The following is a 20,675-nucleotide window of genomic DNA, read 5'->3' as shown; positions in this document are numbered from 1 at the left end:
CCAATTTCAGAGTTAATGGGTATAAGGAGAAGCAGCCCTGGGCCATTCCTTGGAGTGATTAACTGGGAAAATGCATTTAGAGTATCTGATGCGATTATTCCTTTCCTTCCTATATTTTGTACTAATCAGACAGCTGTAAGGGGGATTTTCCCCAAACCAGTAAGTGTGGGCTCTGGGGCCAGAGGTAAAGCCCTGCCCAGACAATAACTAGGACCCAAGAGAGGAAAAAATTGCTCTAGTCAAAAGACAAAATGGGTTCTCTTCTTCCTCATACCCACCCCCACATCTCCAACCATCCAGCGCATTTCTCTCCTCTACAAAGTTACTATACACAAGCTCAGTAAACAAGACAAACAGGAACAAGAATACACATTAAAAATGAACAAATGTCTAGAATTACTAAACATTTGAGAAAAGTCAGAACAATGAAACAGAGTCCTCAAAATCTACCATCAGAAAAACTAACATTCAAGAAACAGAATTAACAATTACTGAAGAACAAGACATCAGATTAAGTGTCATTAATGTCTTCATAAGAAATGTAAAAGGAGGGGAGCCTGGGTGGCTCAGTCAGTTACACGTCTGACTTCTGCTCAAGTCATGATCTCACAGTTTATGGGTTTGAGCTGTGCTGACAGCTAGGAGCCTGGAGCCTGCTTCAGATTCTGTGTCTCCCTCTCTCTGCCCCTCCCCGACTTGCGTTCTCTCTCTCTCTCTCTCTGTGTCAAAATAATAATAATAATAATGAACATTAAAAATTTTTAAAAAGAAGAAATGTGAAAGGATATTTCATCTATTAAAGAGAATCAACTGGAAGGGGCACCTGGCTGGTTTGGTTGGTAGAGCATGCAACTCCTGACCTCAGCATCCTGAGTTCAAGCCCCATGTTGGGTGCAAAACATACTTCTTAAAAAAAGGATTAAAAAAAAAGATTTTTAAAAAATCAACTGCTGATTTGGAATTTTAGCACTTGCTTTTCCCAATAAAAATTCGATGGGCTAAATCACAAAATAGATATTGATGAAGACTCAATAATAGAGTTGAAATGTCAAGTGGAGAAATTCTCCTGAAATGCCGTTCAAAAGAACAGGTAGGAGGTATAAAAGAGAAATGAGAGGCGGTGACAGGCTTGGCCCATTGGCTAGAGTTTGCCAACCTCTGTTCTCGGTTCCCTCTTTTATCAACCGAGGACAGTACTTGTACCAACTTCATAGGGTTTTTGTGGGAATTAAATGGAGCAGTGTGTCAAGTACTTTCCTCCTTAGCCTATACGTAATTAGCAGCCAATAAACACTAGTTTTGACTATTGATGAAGTTGTTCAGGTAGGTGCTGAGAATGAAGAAGAAGGAGGTCACATTTATTTGGCACCTACTGTGCACACAACAGGTCCAAGTCTTCAAGGTACTAGAGGAACTTCATTTTATCATTTTTATTAGTCACTTCATAGAAACACCTCAGGTTGGCAGAGAAAAAGAAGTTAGGAAGCATAGAAAATAGTTCCAGAAGTTTTGCCATCCTATTTAGTAGGAATTCCAGAATAAGATAACAGAAGGAAAGGAGGGGAAAAAACAAATATGTCATGGCCTATTTCCTAGAGGTGAAGAAAGGCATTAGCTTTCACACTGAAACGGCCCACTAAATACCAACAAGAATAACTCTCCTCTCCCCAGAAAAAGACCTATACTTAGATTAACTCTGAGGAAATTTCAGAATACTAAGTATAAAGGAAATGCCAAGCAATTTTGTTCCATTCTCTTATATTTGTAAGTGCATTTTTCCAGGAAGAGGATCTGAAACACACACCCAGTTCTTAAAAGAGCAAAAGAGCAGAAAGGAAGTCTAAGAACTTCTGTCCCCTATGAAGGGAACCCTTATGTGTCCCCCACACAAGAAGGCTGGTGAGAAGGGGCTCGACCCTTAACTAAGGTTGTTCTACATCTGGTCCCTTTCACTCTTTTTTTCTTGCACACCCACAAAAGGAAAGATTGACCAAGCTCAAAACCAGACTGCCCTTAACTCAGCACATTATGAGACTTTCTTCTCTCTGGGAGAAACACCCACAAAGGTTTTACCTCAGGAATGTCTCTGGTTTTAAAAAGTCTCTAAGACTCAACAATACTAATAGCATTTGCTGCTGTGAAAATTTTGCTGGGGAAATGGAAAGAAGGGGGTCATGCAAGCCCCCTCAGCTTTGCGGCATTGGGGTCATTGAGATGTGGCTGTGATCAGTGTGCAAACCTTGGATTTACTATTTCTAACTGTATGATCCAGGTACTTTCTAGGTCAGTGAGACTCACCGGTCAGTGAGATGGGAACACATTTGTTATGCCTCTCAGGGTAGTTCTGAGGCTAAGATTTTTACCAATGAAGACACTGAGAAAGCAAGTTCTAAACTAAGAGTCACTGATGCAAATGCCTTAAAGGCTACTTGTGAAGTGGCCAGCATAAGAAATTAGGGAATGGCTGTGCCCTGACCTAAGAAAAATGTTCAGAAGCCAATTTGGCCCTGGGGCACCAGCTTGTGACCCTGCTTTAAACAAAAATGAGGGTGATTGGAGAAAAGCAGCTCTCAAAATGGATAGAAAATAAATTTTTCTGGGTTGAATTGTGTTACCCCTTACCCCAAAAGTTGAACTCCTAAGCTCAAGTATCTCAGAATGTGAACTTATTTGGAAATCCTGTCACTGCAGATGTAATCAGTTAACATGAGGTCATACTGGAGTAGGACTGACTCCTAATCTGACTCCATATGAAGACGACAGCCATGTGGAGACAGAAAGACACAGGGAGAATGCCCTGTGAAGACAGACAGAGATTAGTGATGCACCTGGAAACCAAGGAATGGCGGGTTTGCTAGCTCTCCTGGAAAACCAGGAAAGGGGCGTGGAGCAGATTCTCTCTCAGAGTCCTCAGAGGGAAACAATCTGATGTGCTGACATCTTGATTTCAGAAGTGTAACGGAAGACACTACTGTTGTTTTAAGCCACCCAGTTTATGATACATTGCTATGGCAACCTTGGGGGAAATTGATACACTCCCCTAAATGAAACTTCATTTTATATTGGGTATGACTTTCTGCTTTCTGCTTTTCAGCATGAATCAGTGGGACTCCCAGCTTGAGCCTTGGCGGGGCCAGGACCAGGGTGAGGCACCTAGGGTCCCAGACTCCAGGGGGCGGGGGTGGGGTGGGGGCAGTTACTCTCAGGTTCCCACAAGTGCTGATTCTCTAAGAGTGCCTCCTTGAGAACCGGGCACCTTTGGCCACGCTGGAGTGTGTCACGGTCGTTGGGCCTGAACTCTTTACCTAACATCTTCTTTGAGCGGTGTTTTGGAGCTGATTGTAAAATGTAGTCTCCGGCCACTTTAACCTAGGGCAGAACAAACACGGATTTCTCACAGTCTCAGAATACTTCCTCTTTATTTAAGGCAGAGGCTGAGGGGTAGCAGAATATGCTGCCCCAAAATATGACTACCGGAGTTCAGGACATGCCACCCCAAAGTATACCACTTTGGTATATTGATTATTTCAAGTTGTAGGCACCTTAAAAAACAGCAAATGCAGGGAAAGTTTGCTTTCTCTGAATTCCCCTGATCTGCCTAAATCTTCCAAAAGGAACTCAGTTGTCATAAATCCCCTCCTAGGGAGTTTCATCAAGTAAGGAAGATCGACTCTCATCACAGAAAAGCAGCCTGGAAGTCCACACCACCCCTAGACCAACATTGTCACAAACTGTTGTTATTTCCTATCCTTTGAGGAGCCCATTCAACTTCCTCCAATCGTTTACTCTCTAAACCCTACATGCTCTCATCCCATTTACCCATTAAGATGGTATATAAGGGGCGCCTATATGGCTCAGTTCATCCTGCAACTCTCAATCTCAGGTTATAAGTACAAGCACCATGTTGGGCAAGGAGCCTACTTTAAAAAGAGAGAGAGCGAGAGAGAAAGAGAGAGAGAGAGAGAGATAGTATTTAGTCACAAGTTCTAAGACATCTCAGAGAATCATGAATTTTTCCAAGGATATCTCCCCTGTATGTATGAGGTATATATGTTGAATAATTTCTCTTTGCTTTTCTCGTGTTGAACTGTGCTTTATTACAGGAGTCTCAGCCAACTCAGAAGACTAGAGAAAATTATGTAGGATAGGATCACTGAGACACCCTACTCAGACAGAATCTTGGGAAAACAGGCAGAAGGGTAAGAGTTCTTATTAAAATCAGCTCTCTTGGAGGGGGAGGTAGAGAAGGGGGTGATGGTCATGGTGGGGGGCACTTGTGGAGAGAAGTACTGGGTGTATTATGGAAACCAATTTGAAAATAAACTATTAAAAAAATAAATAAAATCAGCTCTCTTGGATCTCTGTAGTGCCCAATTGAGAGACGAAGGTAAAATTTCATGTTGTCCCTTTGTTTCCAAATTCAGATACCAGGAAACAAGCATTTGTAAGAATGAATTCTTTGAACCATGACTTTTATGAATTTGTTTTTTTGGGGTATGCTTTGGTTATTTCTCTTCTTCCTCCCAGGGAAAGCTCATGCTTTCCTGTTTGTCTCCTTTTATGTCCTGAGCACTCAGCCTGGGACACGAGTTGGTTCTTGTGTGTGCAGGTGAGCAGTTCTGGATCTTCAGAGGTTTGCATCTTTGCACTCTCTTTAGGGATACCATTTGTATCCATGTTAAGTGACAAAAGGCTTATTGGCTTTGGTTGTGAGCCACCTGATAAGCATACATTTGGTTTCAAAGAAAAAGGGAAAACAATAATTTTAAAAGGAAGTTTAATACTGCCAGAAATATTTACTGTTTGTTCCAGCTGATAATAAGATATTGAAAGGATTTTTTGAAAGAACTCTATGGTCAGAAATTGGCCTAATTAAAAGCTGATGTTCAGAGCCTGATAGGAGCTTTTTTTTTTTCTTCCTTTTTTAAAGGCTTCTCTGTTCTGTTTTTCCTTGACCTTGTTCCTCCTGTGGGGACTTCTCAGTCGACTAAAATCCTCTTCTCAAGCCCCTGCTGACTACATGTTCGTTCTGCCCATGCCTGGATGTTGGCATGATTTTGCTAAAGATAATTTGGAACTTTATTGGTTTCTTTGGGAAACTTAAGATCTCCCTAAACTGGTTCCTTTAAGACCTCTTGCTTCCCATTTCTTCTGTTCTTTCTTCTTGATTTTGGCACTTTCAATCTCCCACTCAGTTTCCTTGAATTAAAAAATTTTTTTAATGTTTATTTTATTTTTGAGAGAGAGATAGAGCATGAGTGGCGGAAGGGCAGAGAGAGGAGACAGGATCGGAAGCAGGGTCTAGGCTCTGAGCTGTCAGCACAGAGCCAGACTCGGGACTTGAACCCATGAACTGTGAGATCATGACCTGAGCTGAAGTCGGCACTTAACTGACTGAGCCACCCAGGCACATCTCCTTGAATTTTTTGATAAGTCCACCTGCAAACTCCAACCTCCTCTGTCCGTCTGTCCACCCAGCGTTCAGTTCCCTGCAGTTCTTTCAACTTGAGGCCCTCTACCCTTCATCAGGGGCTGTCAAAGAACCCAGAAACCTCACAAGCAACTACTTGAGGCTGAAAAGGAAATAGGAGGTTTTGGAAACTTGGCAAGTGAAAAATCTTAAAAGCCCTCTCCAGGGGCGCCTGGGTGGCTCAGTAGGTTGGGCCTCTGACTTCGGCTCAGGTCAGATCTCACGTTCGTGGGTTCGAGCCCTACGTCGGGCTCTGTGCTGACAGCTAGCTCAGAGCCTGGAGCCTGCCTCCGGTTCTGTGTTTCCTTCTCTCTGCCCCTCCCCCTCTCATGCTCTGTCTCTGTCTGTGTCAAAAATAAATAAAACATAAAAAAAAATTAAAAAAAAAAGCCCTCTCCACAAATATTAGGAAAAACTTGTAGCCAACTAAGTAGGCAACCTTAACTTTTTTGTCTGCCAGAAACACAATTTGGATCCAACTGTACATTTATAGACTAGTACGTTTTGTATTCATGTACCCAACATATGGCTAAAACTTTAATAAAGGCTCTAAGATCTCTATATTTGTCTGTATGTTTATATATGTCAGTATAGGGATATTACTCTGGATGACATTGTAAGAATTAATTGTAAAAGAGGTCTGTCTAATTGGCTTAAAGAAAAGTAAGTGCTTTTATAAATTAAACATTCTCTGAAAGCAGTATAGAACTCAACCTAAATGTTTTCCAAGTTCATGTGACTTGAGTAGTCTTTGGTAAACAAGAATATTGTTGCTTTTGTGAAAACAAAAAAAAAAAAAAAAAAAAAGACATGTCTTTCAGAGTTGTCAGCATTAAAAATAATGTAGACATACAACTTTTATTCTAGCTGAGTGTACTAGTCTAACATTTGTCAGGAAGAATAGTAACTTAAAGTGATGCCTACCTTTGTCTAATGTTTCATGAAATTTTCATGACTGATCTAAATATAATTGTTAAGAACAAGTGAGTCAACTAAATGTAGGTGGGATAAAAGTTTACAAATGACTTTTCAACAATGATTATGTTTTATAAAATATATCTGCTTAAAAATCATTTCTAAAATTATCTTTTCGGTAACTTGAAACTTTAAAGTTACACTACATTACATTACATGACAGATATTCATTGAATACCTAGATCACTTCCAATTAAGATAATGTACGAAAACCCTAATTGCTAAACATACGTCTAAGTCTACCTACTTTTGTCCTCCTCCTTACAGAGGAACAAAAGCTAATTTGACCTCTACAGAATATTGGTGTGACAATTCACAGTTATTTACTGCTTAATGTTCACTAAAAATCAGTGTTTCTAAGAGTTCAGAATTCTAACTAATGTATTTAATCAAAACTAATAGGAAAAAAGCTCTATGTGCAAAATGTTTAAGAAAAATAGGGTATATTTTTGGTTAAGAAAAGGTATGAATTATGGAGACACGTTTTTGTCAAGGAGAAAAGAGAATTATTTTGTCCTAAAATAGAATGACTGGTTGTTCCAGAATAAAAAAGAGAAGAACAAAAGACATAAGCTAAATGGGGGTAGAAAGTTGTAGAGAGATGAGAGAGTGAGAGCATGACAGAGAATCTTAACTCTTGTGGTCAAACTGGTCAAAACTGAATGAATTTGTTAAAAGGGTTTTAGGAGGGAAAAGGGGAGGGGAATAAAAATAAGCTTTAGAGAGGCGCCTGGATGGCTCAGTCAGTTGAGCATCTGACTTTGTCTCAGGTCATGATCTCACGGTTCGTAGGTTCGGGCCAGTGTCGGGCTCTGTGCTGACAGCTAGCTCAGAGCCTGGAGCCTGCCTTTGGATTCTGGGTGTGTCTCTCTGACCCTCCCCTGCTCATGCTGTCTCTCTCTCTCAAAAATAAATAAAACATTAAAAAAAAAGTTTTAGGGGTACCTGGGTGGCTCAGTCGGTTAAGCATCTGACCTTGGCTCAGGTCACAATCTCACAGTTCATGCGTTTGAGCCCCACATTGGGCTCTGTGCTGACACCTCAGAGCCTGAAGCCTGCTTCTGTGTCTCTCTCTCTTTGCCCCTCTCCCACTCACACTCTGTCTTTCCCTTTCTCTCGAAAATAAATAAACATTAAAAATTTTTTTAATTTAGGGGCACCTGGGTGGCTCAGTCGGTTAAGCAACCGATTTCAGCTCAGGTCATGATATCACAGTCGATGGGTTCCAGCCCCCCATCAGGCTCTGTGCTGCCAGCTCAGAGCCTGGAGCCTGCTTTAGATTCTGTGTCTCCCTCTCTCTCTACTCCTCCCCCATCCATGCTCTGTCTCTCTCTGTCTCTCAAAAATAAATAAAAGTTTAAAAAAAATTTTTTTAATTTTTGCAATTTAAATTTAAAAATAGAAAAGAAATAAAAAGAAATAAGCTTTAGTATCAAGAGTGTGTCTATGAAGGGGTACCTTGGTGGCTCAGTGGGTTAAGTGTCTGACTTCGGCTCAGGTCATGATTTCACAGCTTGGCTTGTGAGTTCAAGCCCCACACTGGGCTCTCTGATGTCAGCACATAGCCTGCTTCAGATCCTTTCTCCCCGTCTTTCTCTGCCCCTTCCCCACTCCTGCTCACATGCTCTCTCTCTCTCTCTCTCAAAAATAAATAAACATTAAAAAAATGTGCCTATATAAAACTAACATTTAATTTTCTTTCATCTGTTAAAAGGAAAAAGTTCTCTTGGGTATTGGTGTGCTCTTTCTTGAAATAAAATTGAGATATAATTGACATATAACATTGTTAGTTTCAGATGTGCAACAGTGTGACCAAACTGAACTGACCTATTCTCAGGCCTAAGAGATTGATTCAGTGAGATCTACCAGCTCCAGTTCTCCATTGTGAAACTTCCTAAAGAGTTTTCAAAGATGTGTAATGAAGGGTAGCAGAATGTGCCATGCCAAAATATGATTACAGGAGTTCGGGACATGCTACTCCAAAATATGCTACTTTGGTGTAGTGGTTGTTTGGAGCTGTAGAACACTTGAAAAATAGCAAATGCAGGGGGAGTGTTCTCTGAATTTCCCTTATCTGTCTAAAGACAGATCCCCAAAAAGGAATTTAATTGTCATGAATCCCCTCTTCTACAAACCAGGAAAGACTGACTCTTGTCACAGTAGAGGAGACTAGATGTTAACACCACACTCAGACAGACTTTGTCACAAAACATATCTCTCATCCATCTTTCCTAAAAATCATCTCTCCTAAGGTTGCCTGGGGGCTCAGTCAGTTAAGCAACCAATTCTTGATCTCAGCTCAGGTCTTGATCTCACCATTGTGAGTTTGGGCCCCATGTTGGGCATGCAGCCTACTTGAAAACAAATATTGGCCTTTCCCCTATGAAGCCTACACCCCCCCACTTCCTTGTCCCAATTAAGATGGCATTTGATCCTGAATCCTAAGTTAGCTCTGGGGCTTACTCATTTTCCCCTGGATGTCTCTCATGTATACATGAGGTATACATGTTAATAAAGTTTTGTTTGTTTTTCTCTTGTTAATCTTTTTAAAGTAAGCTCTACACCCAACATGGGGCTTCAACTAACAACCCTGAGATTTAAAAAATTGTATGCTCTACCGACTGAGCCACCCAGGTGCCCCTAACCTGTCTTTTATTACAGGGCTCTTTGCCAAGAATGCAGAAGGGTAGAGGGGAAATTGTTTTTCCTCTCTAGAAGGCTTACAGATTTTAATTCTCTCTCTCCCACTTAGCTCATTCACTCCTATCTCCTATCCAATTAATCAGTTAGTTCTCTATCCTGGATGCCAGAGATTAATAATAGAATGAGACACTAAAGGTGGGGGCAAGAGTAGACAGATACATTTTTTTTTAAATTGAAAGAAAGAACCATAAAGTGTGATAAATCCTATAAGAGAGACAAGTTTAGGGGCCTATGAGAGCTCAACAGAGTGGTACATCACTCAGATGACCTAGGAGATGGGGTAAGAAGATAGTATCTACACTACCTCTTTGTGGATGAATAATTGTTAATTAATCACATGAGAAGAAGGGGGAGGAAAAGGCAACAGATCGAATGAAAGAGGAAAAGAAGGAGTCAAGAATGATATCCAGATTTCTTAATAAAGCTCATGAGATCTTCAAAACAAAAAGAATGATAGCGGGTAACTTGGGTAATGAGAAAATATGGTGCCAGTTGTTAAGACAGATAGGACCAGAAAAGGAACAGATATAAAAGATAAGGAACTGATTAGGTCTTGGACATGCTGAGTCTCAGGTACTTGTAGATATACAGGGAAAGATGACCATACAGCACTTCCAAAGTGTGTTCCAGGAACCCAAGTTCCAGGAGATATTAATATTCCAAGAAAAAAGGCAAGGGGTGGTTAGGGGAAATCTGTTGAAGGTTGCATTAGCCCAGATTCCCTGGGAAACAGAGCCAGAGGCAAGAATTACATGCTAGTGCCCTTTATGAAGGTACAAACCCAAAGCCTCAAGAATGATGCAAAAGGGAAGGGAGGCAGGGAGGGATGGGGAACAATGCAAGATGCAGGGAGGAGCAGCTGGTGGGCCACAGAACTACATAGCTGGCTATAGTAGCAACAGTTAAAGAAAAGCAGACGGCTAGGAGTCCACCACTCAGGCAGTGATAACAGAAACTGAGAAAACATAGATTGCATCTAATACAGACTTCAAATAAGTTTAAGAAGTACTGGATATTACATGCCCCCTCTTGGAAATTTGCAAAGCATTTTAGCACGATGCTTTAGAAGTAACTCAGCAAGGAAATAAAATTCATTTTATTTAACACAGCAGTTCTCAAACTTATTTGACCACAGAAGCTTTCTTCATGGCTGCTCATCTGCAGAACTCCGTTCTGATCAGCTGTGGATACTGGAATCTGGAGCAAAGGAGAGAGTACAGATTGGATAGTGAGTTGAAAAGCATACAGGTAGTGACTGAAGCCCAGAGGATGGAGATCATCCAGGAAGAGTCTGGAGAATGATCCTAAGCCAGAGTTTTCGGGTACACCAATATTAAGGGACAAGCACAGGAAGAAGATCCCTCAAGAAAGAAAGAAGAAACGGCCACAGAATTTGGATAATAAGAAAACATTTAGATATTAAAGCAGAAAGAAATTTATGACCAAGGATAGGTAAGCAAAGGACACCCTAGGTCCAACCTACTCAAAAATCTATTCTAACCATCAGACATTACCCAGGAGCTTGTTATAAATGCAAAATCTGAGATGTCACTCCAGATCTACCCTTCACTGTATCTTCTGGCCATTCACATGAACATTAAAGTGTGAGAAGCTCTGGCTTATAGTAATGCTGGAAGCGGTGGAGGAGTAGACTTAAATGGAGCTTCCAGAGATACCTGCAAACCCTCGGAATCACCATGCCTCTACCATTATGATCAGCCACCAAACAACTAGTGCCAAGGAAGCTGCTGAACTAGGAAACTGGTGCTCATGAAACAAGCTGGCCTCCCACACCAGCAAAACTTACCTGCTGCCTCTCCCCATCCTAGTTCCTAAGCCACATTTGGAATGCCAGCTGCAAGTGCTTCCCAGCTCTAATGTACTAGAAGGAAGTGGAAAGGGATGTTGTATAACAGGTGCTGATAGCTGTCCCCCAATATCTATTCTACTCTCCATCCACGGTATTAGGATCTTTAGCTTGGCACATGACTGTCTGGAATAAGGATGTCTCCTAGCCTCTCTGCAGATAGATATGACCATGTGACTAAGTTTGGGCCAGTAATGTAATGGAAATGTCACAAAGCAGTTCCCAGGAATCTTGGAGAGACCGCAGGAGCAAACTCTTTACACCATTCTTTGTCCCTCCCTCTAACATGCTGCTTGGAGTATGAGATGCTACCATCTTGACTATAAGGTTGAGGGCTATATCCTGGGGTTGGCAGAGAACAACTGTGAAAGCCAGAGTCCCTGAGGACTTCCTAAGTCAGAGCCATCATTCCTGCTCTAACGACGTACCTCTATATACATGAAAGACTAATCAGCCACTGTTATTTTGAATCACCCCCACAAGAACTTAATCCAACGTAATACAGATGTCAAAGCCACTGATTCCTAACATTGGCAGTTCATTGATTCTGTTGAGAATGCAATGAATGCCTTGGACCTTCCTCCCTAAAACAAATGCAGGTTTGTATAACTCTTTGTATAACAATTTCAAGGACTGCATCTCATTTTTTCCTGAAGACAATCTAAGGACTCATGATCCCTTGGCTAAGAACCCCTAGAGTTGAGATTTTTCAAGAAGAAAGGATTATAACCAATAGGCAAGTGGCTCAGAGTAAAAGTAAGAACTGAAAAATGGTCCTTGGATTTGGTCTAGACTATTGATGCCATTGGTTGGAGCAGTTTCAGTGGGATAGGGTAGAGTCAGGCAGAAACTGGACTGCAGGGTTCTGGGAGAATGATAATCAAGAAAGTGGAGGCAGTAAGTATTGTCAACCATTTGGAGTAGCCTGGCCCCAAAGATGGTGGTGGCTGGGAGACAATGGAGGTCATGCGCTCCTGAGAGGGTTTTCCTGGCTTTTCTCTGCTTCTAGGACCAGACCAGCCAGAGTGAGGGTGATTTGGAATATCCAACACCATTCTATGTTGCAGCCCATTTATCCTTCATGGCCTTGGAAATGCTGGCCCTGTCTCAGAAAGGAGGGGAAAGTAGGATTCTAAGAACAGAAAATATTCCTGAGGGAATGAAAGCTAGAGGATGATTTTGGCTCAGCCAGAGTAGATACTATCAAGTCCTTCCTCTTCTGACAGGCCACACTAGCATGCCTCTGGGCATCTGTCAGTAAAAAGGCTGTCCCCTCTGCCCCTCTCTCTTCCCACCTATGGGTGTTGCTGCTGTAACTGGATCCCAGACCTGTAACCAGTCCATCTAATAGCGTTGGCATACCTGTGGAGCTAACTTTGAAGCAGACCATAGCTTGTCCTCTGGAGAGGAGAAGGAACCACATCATGTGTCTTGGTGTCTTTTCTTACTGGGAAGCTCTTTCATGCTTTTCTACAATCAGGCTTCACACTGCATTCCTGATGCGCCTTCATGATTTTCTGCCCTCATACCTCATCAACCCTGCTTTGGGATCCCAGGCTTTTCCTGGTCCTGCACCCGGCGTTGTTTCTCTGCACTATCCCCTGAATACATTAGTCACTTAGTCCTCTCTCTCCTTAACATCATCCTTTCCAATGATAGAACCACCTTCCCAAAGATTTATTGGACAAGAGTCCTCCCCAGCTCCCCATGGTGGTGAGATTAGACAAAATCTAGTCACATGTGGGAAACTGGAGTCAGAAATGGCTCAGATTTCATACTTCAGAGCCCCAGGGCACAGCACTGGCAGAGGGAGCTTATCAAAGAGGCTCTCCTCTGAGTGGTCTACCTTTTGTGGAGACACAAAGTGCTCATTTATATCTGCTACCTTGGGATAAAACGAGGGTCGTCACTGGGGCCTTACACTTGCCAGTTAGCCAAGTGCTGAGCCAGCAGTCCCTCAAAGGCCTCAAGCATCCAGGCAGAGAGCAAGCGTCTCAGGTCAGAGTCAGACCGGGGTTTGCTCTCACCTCTGTGGCTCCCACTTCCCAGGACAAGTTCCAGCTGCTCTGGAACATGGCTTCCTCCAAGGAAGAAACTAGGCTTACAAAGGGGAAATTGTCCAATAAAACTGGTAAACATACCACCTGTACCCCTCCCACTTCCCACCCTGGGGCTCCAGGGTCTGAAAACAAAAGTTAGCCACTGAAAGCCTTTATGTAGAGGAGAGCTGGGCCAAGCAGCTGAGCCTGGTTCCTTAAGGCAGCTCTTCCTCCTTCCCTGACTAGCATTTCCTGGGTAAGAAGGAAGAACTCAGTGAAAGGAGTAAGCTTCCCCAGAATTTCAGCAAGGTACTTAGAAAGAAATATGGGTTCTGGCCTCTGAAAAGCCTGGGTCCTGATCCAATCCCAGGTACTCACCTGCTGTGTGACTTTCCTGTAACTTTTCTAAACTTCCACTTATTTTCTCAACTGTAAAATAAGGATTAGAATTCCTCTTATGTAAGGTTGTAAGAATCCAATGAAATACTATACACATAGTTCCTGGCTTTTTAAAATTATTACCAACCTGCCTGGAGACAGAGCCTCTAAATAACTTGTTACCCATTTTCAGAAATTCTTTTCTCTCTGCTCTCAGCTTACCTTCCTCCTCTCTCATCTTTCTCTCCCCAGCACCTGGAAAGATCTCCTAGGTCCCAATTATTCAAAGGTCCAAGGCAAAGCAGCCTCACCTATGAGCTTGTTAGAAATGCAAAATCTCAGGCCTGCCCCAGACCCTCTGAGTCTGAATCTGCATTTGAACAAGATACTAAATTTTTCTCTGTGCATATTATAGTTTGAGAAGATACTAGAGGCACCTGAGTGGCTCAGCCCACTTCAGCTCAGGTCATGATCTTGCTGTTCATGAGTTCGAGCCCTGTGTTGGGCTCTGCAACCCAGAGCCCAGAGCCTGGAGCCTACTTCAGATTCTGTGTCTCCCTCCCTCCCTCTCTCTCTCTCTCTCTCTCTCTCTCTGCCCTCCTCTGCTCATGGTCTGTCTCTCTGTCTCTCAAAAATAAATAAATGTTTAAAAAAAATTTTTTTAAAACATGATACTAAATAGCAATGGATTTCAATAATTTACACCACTTAACAATAGTAGTTTTCCTCCAGCAAATTGCATGCCACATACTAAAACTTCTTCATTGGACACTTGAGTAACAACAAATCAAGATACTAATAAAATGATGAAAGCACAATTTAATATGTATGGAATGCTTTGGTATTTCCACTACCCTTTCATTCCCACGTAATCTCATCTGATTCCAGAATATGAGATTGTTATTTTCAGTCAGAGGGTGTTTGAGTGAGTGAATGAATACATGACTGAATGAATGACTTGGGGACTATTTAGTGAAGAGAAACTGAGTTATGAGAGGGCCTTTAGGGTTACACCAACAAGGAATTTTGCTCAGCTGCTATTAAGAGCAATCCAAAACAACAGTTTGAGCCTAAATGAGATTGGGGATTATTTTCCTCTTACATGATAAACTATCTCTATGCAGTCCAGGCTGGTGTGGGGACTCTACAAGTGTCAAAAGCTGGAATCCTGTCTTCTGGTCTGCCATCCTTAGAACATGACTTCAACTCACAAATGAAAATGACTGCTGGATGGGATGCCTGGGTGACTCAGTCGATTAAGCATCTGACTTTGGCTAAGGTCATGATCTCATGGTTCGTGAGTTTGAGCCCCACATCGGACTCTGTGCTGACAGCTAGCTCAGAGCCTGGGGCCTATCTTCAGATTCTGTGTCTTCTTCTCCCTCTGACCCTCCCCTGCTCACGCTGTCTCTCTCTCTCTCTCTCTCTCTCTCTCTCTCTCTCTCTCTCTCTCTCAAAAATAAATTTTAAAAACATTAAAAAAAAAAAAGGAAATGACCATGGGAACCCCACCCATCAAGTTCTGGTCCCAAGGACAAATAAGAAGAGGGGGGAAAGGACAAAGGGGTACTTGCTAGTTTACTCCTTTAAACAAGTTTCTAAAAACCTTACCCAATCACTTCCAGTGACCCCTCCTCAGCCATTCCCCTCTACAAGGAAGGTTGGGAAATGTGGTTTTATTAGCCAGCCACCATGCTGCCCCTAACAGAGCAGTAAGAAGCTGAGGATAGCGGCGATTAGGATGAAATCTAACTTTCTCTACCAAAAGGGGAATGAATGAGAGGGGGTGTTTTGTGTTTCTCCCCCTTGTAATAGCTCAGTAAGGAATAGAAGAGTCTGGTTGCTTCTGGGCAAAAGGAAAGAGTATTAGTGGAGGGCCCAAAGTAGGGATAGATGAGAAACCAGGACCCGTAACTGAAGTGTTGCTTTCTTTCCAGAGGATGCTGGCATCATGGTGAATTATTCATCCTCTCCTTCCAGACTGGGATGCTCTCCCTCCTTTACATGGAAATTCCCAACTCCTTCCAGCCAACTCCCGCTCGTTCCTTCAGTTCTCAGCCTGTACGCTCTTGTAATCATGTTATATGCTCTCAGAAACCCGGATTTTACCCGTCCAGTGTGTGTTCCAGGTCGGCCCCGCCCTAACCTGTTATCCCACCTCCAAGTATAAGGAGGATACTTGAGGATAGATACTATGTCTATACTATTGATTTTTGGATTTCCAGCACCTTACATGGTAGCCACACATAGTGGTGGTAGGAAAGAATGCATTCAAATGAATGAAGGTATCTGATAAGAAAGTTCATTATTATTCCTTAGCTTTCTGGATTGTAAATAACAGAAATCCTCATAACAATATGGGGGCATGTCACAGAGACAAGGTACCAGATTAGAGCCTGCCCTCAGAAATGAAATACTCTGTGCAATAGAGCAGAACCAGAAATGCAGATGCCACTGGGAGTCTCCTCGTATTTCATTTTCTCATTAGGTCAGTTTCTTCTGCTTGTTACTTCTACACAGGGAGGAAAATATGGCTGTCAAAAGAACTTAAGAGTTGTACGTTATTGGACCAATCAGCTGGAGAAAAGTTAGGACAGCTCGGCTTCTCTCATCTCTATCTCTTCAAAATTCCAGGCAGAAAAATTATTGTTCTGGTATGGGTCAAGTGCCTGATCCTGGACCAATCAAAAGACCAGGGACAAGGGTCGTATTGTAGAAACATGGCAGTTCCCACTGCAACCTTGCAGTTGGGTGTGGGATTCTTGAAAGAGAGGTTTGGGAAGACCAAATGGTGTCCACTGGAGTGAGCATCGTTCCCCCCCAACACCAGTCCCACTGCAACCTTGCAGTTGGGTGTGGGATTCTTGAAAGAGAGGTTTGGGAAGACCAAATGGTGTCACTGGAGTGAGCATCGTTCCCCCCCAACACCAGTCCCAGCGCCTCAGCCACAACTCCAGCACCTCCTTGCTTTAATACCTGGATCTCTGAGGCCTCCATGGGTCTTCAGGGCCATTGTGAGAGTTCTCGGGTAGATTCTAGCATCTAGTTTTGAAAGCTTTATTCATTCCCCAAAACCCTCTTCCCCAACAATACCAATGTTCAGAGAGACTATGGGAACTTGAGCTTCACAGGGAGGGCCTCCTCAACAACCAGGAGAATCTGCTGGGCTTTCCTGGCTGCAGAAGGTGGGTAGTGGAGTCAGGAGAGCTGTTGGGCAAAGTAAGAGACCAGGTGGGAGCAGCTCTCTCCTGGATTTCTTCCAACCAGCACTCTACTTCTCCTCTTATGTCTGGCCATGACGCAGCTATGAGGGATGAGCTTCCAAAACCACCTGACAAATGAGGACACTGAGGCCCTAAAAAGGGACAGGATATAAGGGTGGTTGTTTAGCGGATCAATAGCAAAGATAACACTTATGCTCTTAATATAGGGACTGGAAGAGCTTGACAACGCTTCTGCAGAGACAATGCTGTGTTCATAGATGTGGACTACGTTCCTCAGGCCCCTTGACATCTAGATATGGACCATATGACTGAGTCCAGCCAAAAAGAGGAAGGTAGAAGGAAAGCATGCCACTTCCACATTTGCCCATAAAATATCCCAGGCAATCTTCCACACCCTCTCTCCTACCTCTGTGAGGCTGGAAACAAAAAGCTCTGAGATGGGAGCCTTCTCAAGCAAGAAGAGGCCAAATCTCTGATCTCTGACGGAGAGATGCTGAGTAGTCACCCTACCAAGAAGATCTGCATTGGATTTTACTGGCGCAAGAAATAAATCCTTACTGTGTGAAGCCACTGAGATTTTGAGATCGTATATTATTATATGTAGCCTAGCATTCCCAGACTGGCACCTCTTTGATGGAACCCCTCTTCTCTATGATGAGTTAGGCTTGACCTCTTCCAGCACTGACTCTGCCCTTGGACCCTGGCAAAGACCCACATACAAAGGGGCACTACAGCTTTGCAATTAGGAACACTTGCCTTAAATCCAATCATATCTGAGTCTGAAGCCCCCCATGCCCCGGACAGACCCAAGCAGGCTTGTCTCTTTGAGCCTATTTCCACATGTGTAATATAGAGACCATTCCCAGGCAAAATGTGGTTGTAGGGCTTAAAAAGATATTGTGTAACCAGTGGTTCTCCATAGAATGATGTCATTCTGGGAGGGACAGAGGGAGAGAAGGAGTTGGGAGGGAGGAGGGAGCTGGAAATTGTAGGGTCATATTTGGCTGTACCTATGACTGTGGTTCTTTTTTTTTTTAATATTTATTTATTTTGAGGGAGAGAGAGACAGAATGTGAGCAGGGGAAGGGCAGAGAGAGAGGGAGACACAGAATCTGAATCAGGCTCCAGTCTCCAAGCTGTCAGCATAGAGCCCAATGCGGGGCTCGAACTCACGAACCGAGAGATCATGACCTGAGCCAAAGTCAGACGCTTAACCAACTGAGTCACCCAGGCTCCCTACCATGACTGTGGTTCTAACCAGAGATGCTAGATGCCCTGTAATGCTTAGGACACTCCTCAACAGTAACAAGCTGTCACTCATCCCCAAGCTTTCATATGGTTCATTCAACATTCATTTAGCTGACATTACAATAAGGTGAGCCTAGAAACTAAACTCTGTTTTACAAAGAATCACAAAGTATTTTTGCATGGTCTTAACGTCAGTCGAATGTTCCAGGAATGTGTTTGCCCTGTGTCGCTGTCAGTGCTTTGACAGGAAACAGCACACTCACGTGAGGATAATTCAGGGAGGGGTTAATTTGCAAAATGACTAATTACAAATGTGTGGACAGGTGTGGGGAAGCCAGACAGGACAGGGCAGACACCCAGGTCCAGCAGCAGCACAGCTGTCACCATCACTATATCCAAGGTGAGGGGTGGGGGGGTGGCAAGATCACGGGAACCTGGAACCTGACAGGGGAGGTGTTGCTGACGGTATTCGATTTCCAGGGCTGCCACAACAAATCACCACAACCTTGGTGGCTCAAAACAACAAAAATTTATTCTCACCATTCTCAAGGTCAGAAGTCTGAAATCAAGACAGTGGCAAGGCCACAGTGCCCCTGAAGGCCCGCGGGAGAATCCATCCTGGCTTCTTCCAGCTTCTGGGGGCTCCCAGTCTTCCTTGGTTGTCTGCATTACTTCGGTATCTGCTTCCCTCTTTACTCAGGCCGTCTCTTCTCTGTGTTTTCTCTTTTGTGTCTTATGAAGACACCTGTCATTTGTGGCATTTTTTAAACTTAATATCATGAAACTGTGATGCAGGCTGGTTATATTATCTATGAATGCAAAAGAATTGGCATTGAAAAATATTGGGTTGCATAAAGTTGAGAGTTACATGCTGTAGGTGACTCGGTGCCAACACACAGAGAGCTGGATATATAGGACCTATTGTCATTAGGGCTGTTATCACACTTTATCACTTCCAAGCACAATTGGATTGAGGACCCTGGAGACCAGGCCTGCAGTGAGTCACCAGGGAAGGAGCCGGCCTCAAGCCAGTTCCCCGGAGGTAGTATGACGCAAGCCTGGGTCCCAAGAAACCCTGGCTCTGACACCACTGTTCCCTCCCCCAGAGCAAGATGTCTCCAGAGGAAGTGACTCCCTTGAGCCCTGAAGGCCCTGAAGAGCTCCTAGAGCACACCAGCATCCCAGGCTTTCCCACAAAGCCAGGAGCAGTCCGGGAAGCAGCAAGGCCTGGCTCCAAAGCAGCAGACCAGACACGCCCGGTCCAGCCTAGCTTACGTCAATGGGCTGGCCAGGTGGGGGAGGGGTGGAGTTAGCTTCGGAGCCCAGCTGTCTCACCCCCTGGGGAAGGGAGGAGATGAGTACGGAGGGTAGGAGGGGAAGAGGGAAGGGAGAGAAAGGCAGGAAGAGGTGGGAAGTGATCTAGGAAAGTCTGACTCAGGCCAGTCTTGACAGCTGTTGGAGGAGGAAATGGGGTACCTGTTAACTGCCTGTCTTGAAACTGGGCATTCAAGACCCCTGCCTACTTCTCCATCCACATCTCATGCCATTTCCTGCCCTGCAGAGCTACTTATAGATCTCTTCAAAGGCCGGGCTAATCCACGCCTTTGGTTATACAATTTTCTACCTGAATTGCCTTTTCCTGGCTCATCTAACTCAAGGCTTCCTTGAAAATATCACTTTCTCCATAAAGTATTCCCCAGTCCAGACACAATTACTCTGGTCTCTGCACTGAAATCTATAGAATTGTCTAGAATTGTCATTTATTAATTTAGTATAGTGTCCATAAACTTTAGGGTGCATCAAAATCACCCACGAGATTTTTAAATGAAGATTGCTGATTGCAGAGTTTCTGATTCTAATTCTGGTCTGGGGTGGTGTGGGAGGATGTAATCAAGGGGACATGACTGCTGGTTGACCCTCAAGGAGGGCCACAGGTAGCTCATCACCCCCTCCCCTGTCCTTGCAATGTTCGCTCTGCCCACTGTTCCCACAGTGGGACCTGTTCAAAGGATGAAGTTTTGAAAGAGTAGTTAGTAAGGTGTTCTTGTGATCACCAGGACTAAAGACGTGGCTGAACCCAGTGAAGGCCTCTGTGTGAACTTTTAAGATTAGGTGAGTGGGTGCAGACATGTATTTCTCTTGTGGCCCTAAAAGCCAAGCCTCCTAAGTAAGTTTCCTTGCTTATTAAACCGACCAATCTGGAGTGATCCGCTTCTTTATCCTCTCTGCTCTCTGTGTCTGGGGCCAGACATCAACTGGTGGGGTCAAGAATTTTCATTTCCAGTAAGTAATGCTGTTGGTTCAAGGATCATACTTTGAGAACCACTGGTTTAGTGCAAGAAATGATCCTTCCTGGGTATGATCAGTGCTTATTTATTAAGTCATTCAGTGAATGTCTACTGCAGGCTTGCTGTATGCCGTACATAGACCACTTGTTGCGTAGGCAGTAATAAGCAAAGCAGAGATAGAGCCTACCCCCATGGAGCTTCCAGTCAATTGAGGAAGACAGATATTAAGCAAATAAACATACCAGGAAGTATACACTAACAAATTGTGATAAATGCTCCAAAGGAGAAGAAAAAGAATATTGTAAAAAAGAATAATAGCAAGAACCTATTTCAGACTGGGTGGTCAGGTAAGGCCTTTTGTGTAAATGAGACATTTATACAGGCATTTTTTAGACCAACTACTACAGGATACATTTACTGCATCATATAGTTATCTATTTTTAAGTTGTTCATCTAACCACTAGACTGTGTGCACCTTGAAAG

General features: G+C 43.4%; 1 long non-coding RNA gene across 1 annotated transcript; it reads left to right on the top strand.

Annotated features, from left to right (window-relative positions):
• Nucleotides 1-3,007: 3,007 nt before the first annotated feature.
• LOC115277067 lies at nucleotides 3,008-17,226 on the top strand. Its single transcript, XR_003902204.1, has 4 exons — nucleotides 3,008-3,144; nucleotides 4,104-4,199; nucleotides 15,370-15,493; nucleotides 16,863-17,226. It is a non-coding gene; the product is annotated as an uncharacterized LOC115277067 (long non-coding RNA).
• Nucleotides 17,227-20,675: the final 3,449 nt, after the last annotated feature.

The sequence above is a fragment of the Suricata suricatta genome, chromosome 13 (assembly GCF_006229205.1).
Source record: "Suricata suricatta isolate VVHF042 chromosome 13, meerkat_22Aug2017_6uvM2_HiC, whole genome shotgun sequence".
Lineage (NCBI taxonomy): Eukaryota > Metazoa > Chordata > Mammalia > Carnivora > Herpestidae > Suricata > Suricata suricatta.
Note: the sequence above shows the minus strand (reverse complement) of the source record. Positions and strands in the feature narration are given on the sequence as shown.